The following is an 11,512-nucleotide window of genomic DNA, read 5'->3' as shown; positions in this document are numbered from 1 at the left end:
GTTTAATTACAGTTAGTGTCGATGGGCTGTTATTCAGGGTGTTGGAATTGGTCTAATTTTGGGGAATTTATGCTCCTTTGTTATCAGAAAGCTTGTTTTCAGCTTCAGATAATTTGGTTTATATAGTAGAATGGATGTTTTGCTTCTTGGAGTCTCTTGGAGTCTGGTTGTTATAAGATTGGGAAGTTAGAATATGTTAACTCTTAACTCAAACTGGGTTTGTAATTAGGTAAAGGATACTGGTTTTCAGAGATATCTGTTTACTAAAGGGTTTACTTCATGATGATTGTTCAGAGTCAAATTGTAGATTAGTTAATTTCATGATGAGGGTTTGAAATTTGTTGGGTTTTAAGACTAAAGTTGAATTATTTAGCTTTAAGACATTTAGTAATTCGGCTACTTTATGCTTTTAAAAAGAACTATGTCTATTCTAATTTTCTTATTTGAGGCAAGTAAATAGTTCAGACTATTTTAGTTATCTCTTTTATTTCGTTTTTGCTTTAAATTACTTCTGGAGTTTGCAAAGCAAAGACGAAAGGCAAACGAAGGACAATAAACCCACGAGACAATACCAAATTAATTGGTTATCATGAATGAATAATTAAAAGCTAACATCTAGAGACCAGGTGAAGGAGGCTACAGATGGATCTCGGATCAGTGCAATACTATAGAAAACAATACCTCTTAGTTGATGCTCAGAATACTTAAATGTAAATAAAACTCTGAAAGATCAGATGTGTATTAGTCTCCAAGACAGAAGAAGAGACTCTTAAGAAGATTAAAAATGGGTTAGGTCACCTAAATTTGATATGACTAAATGAATATTAAGTATTCTTCTCTAAGTTAACAACTCCATTAGATATAGAGAGCAAATATCTGATGGGTGTCGCTCTGAACGTTAGGATAGAGTGGTCCCAGCTTGGTGATAGTGAGGAAAAACTATATGATCTGGTAAAAGACTAGTATCCCCAGGGTAACTAAGTCACATTATTAGCTGTTGACAAGAGAGGTAATCTCTTATAGGTACAGCCAAAGTTTATAGAACTGTCTGAAGTTCGCTGTTCTATGTGATCGTATCCAAGTAGCAAAGTTTTTTCCGCACTTCTGCTCATCATCCTGCTTGAAAACTTACTGAGGGAAAAGCTTTTCGTAGTTGGTATTTAGAGGAATCCTGGTAGGTCTTGGTCTGGACGCTGAATATTCATTGGTTGGAAATCCCACGTGGGAGAAAGCAGCAGCTGTAAGGTGGCCACTGATTGGTTAAAACACCAGTTGCTGGGGCAGGTGAGTAGCTCAGGAATGAGTTAGAGTTTATTTTAGATACAATTAGACGATACTTAGTTTCGTAATAATTAGCTGGCATTTAACTATGTGCTTACAATTTAAGAAAAAAATCAATAATAGATGATTTATTAATAGCTTTGTGATAGTAGGTAAAAAATTATGAAATCTGAGGAAAGCTCATTTCAATGGAGTAACTATAAAAGAGATTTATCAAACTCAATGATTATGGCTATGCAGAGATATTCTCAATTAATCATTTTATCAAGAAAGGTGTATCAGCTAATATCACTGATGATTTTAAACTCATGAAAATTAAAAAAAAAAGTAATTAAAATAAAAAGCATCATGGCTGAGGTCAGTCATCATGATTAATGTATCATTACGTAAATTTCTGAAAGTTATTTCGACATAAATATTAAAGGATATCTAGAGAGAGAGAGAGAGAGAGAGAGAGAGAGAGAGAGAGAGAGGGAGAGAGAGAGAGAGAGAGAGAGAGAGAGAGAGAGAGAGAGAGAGCACCATGATATTAATCTTCATGTGATGATATTAGACTGGAAACCTTTTGAATTCATCAAGTTCTTTCAGCAGGAAAGACATCGATGTTGCAACCACTGAAATCAATTTCTGCTAAGTATTATCAAGAGAGGCAGAAATATATCAAAACAATCACATCTGAATCTGCATATGTGCACTTAATCATAAGAAAAATTATGCGTACATATATTTTATATATATATATGTATGTATATAGATATATATATATATATATATATATATATATATATATATATATATATATATATATATATATGTGTGTGTGTGTGTGTGTGTGTGTATGTGTGTGTGTGTGTATGTGTGTGTGTTTGTGCGTGTGTGTCTGTGTACTAACCTAAAAAGTAAATAAATTTACAAGCACATACAAAAAAACACTCACATATGTATATACATGATGCCATTTCTGGTCCACTGCGGGCCAGGACAAAGGCCTCAACCATATCAATTCATGTATAGGGTTTGGCTGGTATTCATCTCCCCGCTAGTCAGTGAGGATTGGTGATGGTGATAGATTTTTTTTCTGATAATTTACAACAAGCCAACCTAGTATGGGTGCCCTAACTTGTACAGATTTGCTGATCATGGAAATACGGAAACTGTGTAGCCGTGTTAGGGTATCCTCACTGACAAGGAAAATTGAATAAACCAATATAAATATTCATAAAATAATAAATGTTGAAAATATTTTGCCTTCCATCCAATATCCAAAAAAAAAAGAAAGAAATTTTTTAACGTTTTGGTTCAATTAATACCATCTCAAATTCTTCACTACCTATTTTCACCTTCCCAAAAAAAAAAAAAAAAAAAAAAAAAAAAAAAAAAAAAAAACATGCAGCGTCCTTCTCAATTTGCGTTTGCGAAAATACCCTTAATTTTTTATTGAATATCTTACATTTCTCTTATATCCTTTCCTTTCCTTTAATGTGGAAGGGGAAAATGAAAAAAAATTAGTAGAAATGGCATCAAAGAGACACAAGGCTCCAGTCCATTTAAGACTTTCCTCTTGGACATATTTAAAAAAAGGTTCTGTAAGAAATGGAGGTTCTAAAAATAGTGTTTTTTCTTCTTGTGCAAAACGGCCTTTGAATTTCAATCTTTTCAGGGTCGTTCGAATCATAAAATTATTTCAACACTGAGATTTTTAACTAGTTCCTTTTCAAGAACATGCTTCTGTTACTGGGACTAAGTTGTCCCTAAATTTAATGTCAATATTTAGGTTTTGAAATATAGAAAAGTTTTAGCCACTATAATTAGGTAGGTAATGGATTTAGGACTTATTCCATTTCAAGAACATGCTTCAGTTACTAGAACAAGTAATCCCTAAAGTGAATGTTAATATCTAGGTTCTGAGAAATATAACACATTTTTAGCCACTGCAAATAGGTAGATATTAAAACTAAGACTTATTTATTTTTAAGGACATGATTAATGATAAGTAGTCCTTATATTTAATGTTAATATCTAGGTTTTGAAATGAAGAACATTTATAGCCACTGCAATTATTATTATTATTATTATTATTACTATCCAAGCTACAACCCTAGTTGGAAAAGCAAGATGCTATAAGCCCAGGGGCTCCAACAGGGAAAAATAGCCCAGTGAGGAAAGAAAATAAGGAAATAAATAAATGAAGAGAACAAATTAACAATAAATCATTTTAAAATAAGTAACAACGTCAAAACAGACATATATATAAACTATTAACAACATCAAAAACAAATATGTTATAAATAAACTACAAAAAGACTCATGTCCGCCTGGTCAACAAAAAAGCATTTGCTCCAACTTTGAACTTTTGAAGTTCTACTGATTCAACCACCCGATTAGGAAGATCATTCCACAACTTGGTAACAGCTGGAATAAAAACTTCTAGAGTACTGCGTAGTATTGAGCCTCGTGATGGAGAAGGCCTGGCTATTAGAATTAACTGCCTGCCTAGTATTACGAACAGGATAGAATTGTCCAGGGAGATCTGAATGTAAAGGATGGTCAGAGTTATGAAAAATCTTATGCAACATGCATAATGAACTAATTGAACGACGGTGCCAGAGATTAATATCAAGATCAGGAATAAGAAATTTAATAGACCGTAAGTTTCTGTCCAACAAATTAAGATGAGAATCAGCAGCAGAAGACCAGACAGGAGAACAATACTCAAAACAAGGTAGAATGAAAGAATTAAAACACTTCTTCAGAATAGATTGATCACCGAAAATCTTGAAAGACTTTCTCAATAAGCCTATTTTTTGTGCAATTGAAGAAGACACAGACCTTATGTGTTTCTCAAAAGTAAATTTACTGTCGAGAATCACACCTAAAATTTTGAAAGAGTCATACATATTTACAGAAACTTTATCAATACTGAGATCCGGATGTTGAGGAGCCACCGTCCTTGACCTACTTACAATCATACTTTGAGTTTTGTTAGGATTCAACTTCATACCCCATAATTTGCACCATGCACTAATTCTAGCTAAATCTCTATTAAGGGATTCACCAACCCTAGATCTACATTCAGGGGATGGAATTGATGCAAAGAGAGTAGCATCATCTGCATATGCAACAAGCTTGTTTTCTAGGCCAAACCACATGTCATGTGTATATAGTATGAAAAGTAATGGGCCAAGAACACTACCCTGAGGAACACCGGATATCACATTCCTATAATCACTATGGTGCCCATCAACAACAACTCTTTGAGATCTATTACTTAAAAAATCAATAATAATGCTAAGAAACGACCCACCCACTCCCAACTGTTTCAGTTTGAAAACAAGGGCCTCATGATTAACACGGTCAAAGGCAGCACTAAAATCAAGGCCAATCATACGAACTTCCCGACCACAATCAAGGGATTTCTGTACAGCATTGGAGATTGTAAGAAGGGCATCACATGCTCCAAGGCCTTTACGAAAACCAAATTGCAAACTAGGGAAGAGATGATTACCTTCAGCAAACCTATTAAGACGTTTTGCCATAAGACGTTCAAAAACTTTAGATAATATGGGAGTTATGGAAATTGGGCGGTAATCAGTGGGACTTGAGCTACCACAAACACTTTTACATAGAGGAGTAACATTACCAATTCTCCAACTAGTGCTAAAAGCTCCTCTTCTTGCTAACTTGCGCAAAATAACAGATAACTTTGGAGCTAAGAAATCTGCTGTCTTTATAAAAAACAAAGGAAAAATACCATTTGGGTCTACACCTCCATAAGCATCAAGCTCCACCAACAGAGCTTTAATCTCACGAGATCGAAAAGCCAAACTAGTTAGTTTAGCCTCAGGAAAACAGGAAGGAGGAAGTTCAAGTTTTTCATTACTCTGTTTACTGTCAAAAACATCAGCCAAAAGGGTGGCCTTTTCCTTTGGACAGTGAGTGACTGATCCATCTGGTTTAAGTAAAGGAGGAACTGTTGCATCTACACCAAAGAGTGCAGATTTAAGGGTAGACCACCATTTATGTTCCTGAGTTGTACCAGAAAGTGTTTCTTTTATGGTTAAATTGTACTCCTTTTCAGTCGAAGCATAAACTCTCTGAGCAAAAGCTCGAAGCTGAGTATAGTTGTTCCAGGTCAAATCTGATCTGTTACCCTTCCAAAGATGATAGGCCTCCTGTTTCTCCAAATAAGCACGTCTACAATCATCATTGAACCACGGTTTGTCCTTCACTCGGTACCTTAGCACACGCGAAGGGATACGCAGGACTTATCTCTTTTCAAGAACATGATTCTCTTACTGTAACTATGTAGTTCCTAAATTTGATGTTACTATCTATGCTTCTGGAATGATTTAACTAGGTGTGTAGAAGGACTGGGTAGAAGGAATTATGTAGTTGTTATGGGTGACTTAAATGCTAGAGTGGGCGCTGGAGAGGTAGAAGGTGTCATTGGTAAGTATGGCGTACCAGGTGAAAATGAGAGTGGTGAGAGACTGGTAGACATGTGTGTTGAACAAGAGATGGTAATAGGTGCTAGCTTCTTTAAAAAGAAAGATAAGAATAAGTATACATGGGTAAGAGTGGCAAATGGAAGAGTAGTAGAAAGGGCATTAATGGATTATGTGTTGGTAACTAGAAGAATGTTTGGAAGATTGAAAGACGTGCACGTGTTTAGGGGTATGGCTAACGGTATGTCTGATCATTTTTTGGTGGAAGGAAAATTAGTTGTAGCAAAAGAGTGGGGGAATAGAGTAGGTGGATGTAAAAGGGAGGTAGTGAGGATTGAAGAGCTAATAAAACCGGGGGTAAAAAGTAAATATCAGGAAAGGTTGAAAACGGCATATGATGAGGTGAGAGTAAGAGAAACTGGTAATTTAGAGGAGGAATGGAAGTTAGTAAAAGAAAATTTTGTTGGGATTGCAAGTGATGTATGTGGCAAGAAGGTTGTTGGAGGCAGCATGAGGAAGGGCAGTGAATGGTGGAATGAAGGAGTGAAGGTGAAAGTGGAAGAGAAGAAGAGGGCTTTTGAAGAATGGCTGCAGAGTAATAGTATAGAGAAGTATGAAAAATATAGAGAGAAAAAGGTGGAAGTAAAGCGCAAGGTACGTGAGGCAAAGAGGGCAGCTGACCTGAGGTGGGGTCAGGGATTGGGTCAGTCATATGAAGAGAATAAGAAGAAGTTTTGGAAAGAAGTGAAGAGAGTAAGGAAGGCTGGCGCAAGAATTGAAGAGACACTGAAATATGGAAATGGAAGGTTGTTAAAAGGAGAGGAGGCAAGGAAAAGGTGGGCTGAATATTTTGAAAGTTTGCTGAATGTTGAGGATAATAGGGAGGCAAATATAACTGCTGTTCCAGGTGTTGAGGTGCCAGTGATGGGAGATGAGAATGAGAGAGAGATAACAATAGAGGAAGTGAGGAGAGCACTAGATGAAATGAGAGTAGGAAAAGCATCTGGTATGGACGGTGTGAAAGGTGAGATGTTGAAGGAAGGGGGTGTGACTGTACTTGAATGGTTGGTGAGATTGTTTAATATGTGTTTTGTGTTGTCAATGGTACCAGTAGATTGGGTTTGTGCATGTATTGTACCACTATATAAGGGTAAGGGAGATGTGCATGAGTGTTGTAATTCAAGAGGTATTAGTTTGTTGAGTGTAGTTGGAAAAGTGTATGGTAGAGTACTGATTAATAGGATTAAGGATAAAACAGAGAATGCAATCTTGGAAGTACAGGGTGGTTTTAGAAGAGGTAGGGGTTGTATGAATCAGATTTTTACAGTTAGGCAGATATGCGAGAAATATTTAGCAAAAGGTAAGGAGGTGTATGTTGCGTTTATGGATCTGGAGAAAGCATATGATAGAGTTGATAGGGAAGCAATGTGGGATGTGATGAGGTTATATGGAGTTGGTGGAAGGTTGTTGCAAGCAGTGAAAAGTTTATACAAAGGTAGTAAAGCATGTGTTAGAATAGGAAATGAAGTGAGTGATTGGTTTCCGGTGAGAGTGGGGCTGAGACAGGGATGTGTGATGTCGCCGTGGTTGTTTAACTTGTATGTTGATGGAGTGGTGAGAGAGGTGAATGCTCGAGTGCTTGGACGAGGATTAAAACTGGTAGGCGAGAATGACCATGAATGGGAGGTAAATCAGTTGCTGTTTGCGGATGATACTGTACTGGTAGCAGACACAGAAGAGAAGCTTGACCGACTAGTGACAGAATTTGGAAGGGTGTGTGAGAGAAGGAAGTTGAGAGTTAATGCGGGTAAGAGTAAGGTTATGAGATGTACGAGAAGGGAAGGTGGTGCAAGGTTGAATGTCATGTTGAATGGAGAGTTACTTGAGGAGGTGGATCAGTTTAAGTACTTGGGGTCTATTGTTGCAGCAAATGGTGGAGTGGAAGCAGATGTAGGTCAGAGAGTGAATGAAGGTTGCAAAGTTTTGGGGGCAGTTAAGGGAGTAGTAAAAAATAGAGGGTTGGGCATGAATGTAAAGAGAGTTCTATATGAGAAAGTGATTGTACCAACTGTGATGTATGGATCGGAGTCGTGGGGAATGAAAGTGATGGAGAGACAGAAATTGAATGTGTTTGAGATGAAGTGTCTGAGAAGTATGGCTGGTGTATCTCGAGTAGATAGGGTTAGGAACGAAGTGGTGAGAGAGAGAACGGGTGTAAGAAATGAGTTAGCGGCTAGAGTGGATATGAATGTGTTGAGGTGGTTTGGCCATGTTGAGAGAATGGAAAATGGTTGACTGCTAAAGAAGGTGATGAATGCAAGAGTTGAGGGGAGAAGTACAAGAGGAAGGCCGAGGTTTGGGTGGATGGATGGTGTGAAGAAAGCTCTGGGTGATAGGAGGATAGATGTGAGAGAGGCAAGAGAGCGTGCTAGAAATAGGAATGAATGGCGAGCGATTGTGACGCAGTTCCAGTAGGCCCTGCTGCTTCCTCCGGGGCCTTAGATGACCGCGGAGGTAGCAGCAGTAGGGGAGTCAGCATTATGAAGCTTCATCTGTGGTGGAAATGTGGGAGGTTGGGCTGTGGCACCCTAGCAGTACCAGCTGAACTCGGTTGAGTCCCTGTTTAGGCTGAAGGAACATAGAGAGTAGAGGTCCCCTTTTTGTTTTGTTTCATTGTTGGTATCGGCTACCCCCCAAAATTGGGGGAAGTGCTTTGGTATATAGATAGATCTATGCTCTGAAATAAAGTTTTTAGCAACTGCAATTAGGTAGTTCAATAAACTATGATTTATTGCTTTTCAAGAACCTGTCCTGGTTACTGTGATTAAGTAGTCTTTATATTTATTTTAATGTTGAGCTTCAGAGATCAAATCACAAAGAAATAAATTCACATAATTTAAGGTCAAAATTTGTTTCGGTGATCAGAATTTATTTTTATATTCTGAAAATGCGGACACATCACAAATGTTATAATCAATTATCTTCTGAATTTACAACTACCTTCTGTGTTTCCAAATATGGGACGCACCTCATCAATTTGAATTAAGTAGCTAATGAATTTAAGGTTTGAATATAGTAGGTAATGAATTTAAGGTTTGAATATAGTAGGTAATAAATTTAAGGTTTGAAATAGCTAATAAATTTAAGGTTTGAATTAAGTAGCTAATCCTTTTAAGGTTAGATTATGTCCTGAATTTATAGTAAACTGAGATTATGTGTCCTCTGAGTTTAAAGGTTTAAAGGTAACCCGTAAATAGCAGAGTCAAGCCCTCTCTCCATCCAAGCCAGGACCAGTGAGGGCCAGGAAATGCCAATGGCTGCTGATGACTCAGTAGGTAGATCTACAGACTCCCATGAACCCCAATCCTTAGCTCTCAAGGATGGTGAGGTTGCAAGCACTACAAGAAGTTGTTGTAAATTAAAAATCTAGAATTAGAACAGGGTCCTAGACGCAATATGAAGCAAAATGATATATTTTGTTCAAGTGACCCTGAAGTAAGAAAACTTAATTTGATTATTTATTTCTGCTTTTCATATTAAATATCTAATATTCAATACCTGTATTCTGATAATCTTGATATATTTAAAGATCTAAACTTTTCAGCTTCTTTACTATTTATAGTGATTTAGGCGTCATGTTATTTATAGGTAGCAGAAAACTGTATTTTATGATACCACTATTTGAATATGCTTTTCTAATTAAGAAAAAAAAAAACACATTCTTTAATGTTTTTGGCAAGATTTGATGATAGACCAAATTAAATTTCATCAGTAGAAAATTAAAATTGATAATAATTTTATATTTTGAAAACAAATTTTAATCTGATAGATAAAACACGAAATTACAGATGTTTTATTTCCATCAGTTGATAAGTGCTTTGATTTACTTATATCAATGATATGTCTATGTGGAAATACTTTTTAATATTTTTACCAGGATTTTTGAACTCCAGACATCCAAGAAATATTATAATTCTAATCTAAGAAAGAAGACATTTGGAAAAACAATCTAATTGAAATTCAGGGACCATTCAAAAACCTGATTATTTTTTTCTCTTATACCAGGTTTTCAGAAACTGGCAAAACTACAGTTTAACTTCAGCGAAAAAAAAAACAATTGTAAACTTCAGGAGACTAAGTTTTATACTTCTATACATCTCCCAAATATATAACAAAATTTAATTAAAAAAAAAAACACACACTTTTAACATCACAGAGACTCAAAGTAAACTTTAGTGAACAAAACTACAGGTTAACGTCCGTAGCAACACAAAAAATATATACTTAGTAACTATCTAGGAAACCAAAATTTTCCAAAAAAAAAAAAATGGAACTTCAAACATCACTAAAAACGTAATTATTATTATTATTATTATTATTATTATTATTATTATTATTATTATTATTATTATTATTATTATTATTATTACTATTATTATTATTATTATTATTATTATTATTATTATTATTATTATTATTATTATTATTATTATTATATGCTAAGCTACAGCCCTAGTTGAAAAATCAGAATGCTAGAATACTATAAATCCAGGGGCTCCAACAGGGAAAATAGCCCAGTGAGGAAAGGAAACAAGACGAGATAGAATATAAACCTACAATTATCATTCATATGTAATAAATTCATTTATTTTTATATTGCACTTCCTTCAATGAAGTACAATAGCACATTTTTTTTCTTTTTGGTAATCAGCTGATGACTGGCTAACCCCCTTCTACAAGCAAACATGCTAACTAATGGTCTCATAGCAGACGACGCTATGACATAGTACGTTCATTAAGTTCAAATAAGGCGATTTACAAGCAGGGGAGGTTGGTCTGTAATTTGAGCGTAAAGTAGGTGATGCAAAGTTGTGTTCAGTTGCTTCTAACAAGATACATTTATAATTCTTCACAAGAGCGTGTTTAAGTGTATCTTCCACCCATGATTACTAGCATAATTATAGCTTCTTTCAACGCACATTCCAACCTACCTTTCCATAATTGTTATCAGGGTATGTTGATTAGAATTGTTCAATTAAATATCTTTACAAACCATCCAGAAAGTGTTTTATCACCAATATGATAAGAACATCTTCAGTTGTTTTTATAATGTTTCGTCAACTACTTATTCATTGGGGCGTACTCTGGCCCCGTTTATTAGCATTACACTTTAAACGGTTTCGTGTCCAACCAGCATCCATTCTCCCCTTAGTTATTACAGAACCTCTACCTTCAGAGAGAGAGAGAGAGAGAGAGAGAGAGAGAGAGAGAGAGAGAGAGAGAGAGGAGAGAGAGAGTTTAAATATTTATAATATTATATTTCAAAATGTAGAGGAAAATTCCCTTTCCTTCCTCCCCTTAATATGATGCACCATCCTCTTCACTAACAAGCTAGTGAAAGGATCGACTTTAACCAGCAAGTAACTGAAATTTTCACCGCAATTCCCGTAGAGTTGCTTCAGTGTTCGTGATTTTTCAAGACTTTAATTAGTCTTGATTTTAGTTTTCTTTTATTTCATCATTGAGACGACACCTGCAGTACACATCGTTCGACTGCTGAAGACCACCATCGCGGATTGCAATGGCAGACAGGGGTTCATCCCTTATCCCCACCTCCTCCCCTCGAACAAGAGTGGAGAAGGGAAGGATCAAGAAACCTAGAGCCCTTACTTTGAGGAGCCATGCCAAGCGCCCTCAATCACCTGCAACGGAACCAGTCCCTGGAACTTCGATGGACCACCCAGTGCAGACCCCGGACCACCTACCAGCAACCCAAGAAGCTGAGA

Source organism: Palaemon carinicauda, chromosome 34 (genome assembly GCF_036898095.1).
Source record: "Palaemon carinicauda isolate YSFRI2023 chromosome 34, ASM3689809v2, whole genome shotgun sequence".
Lineage (NCBI taxonomy): Eukaryota > Metazoa > Arthropoda > Malacostraca > Decapoda > Palaemonidae > Palaemon > Palaemon carinicauda.
The sequence above is the reverse complement of the archived record's forward strand: the minus strand, read 5'-3'. Positions refer to the sequence as shown.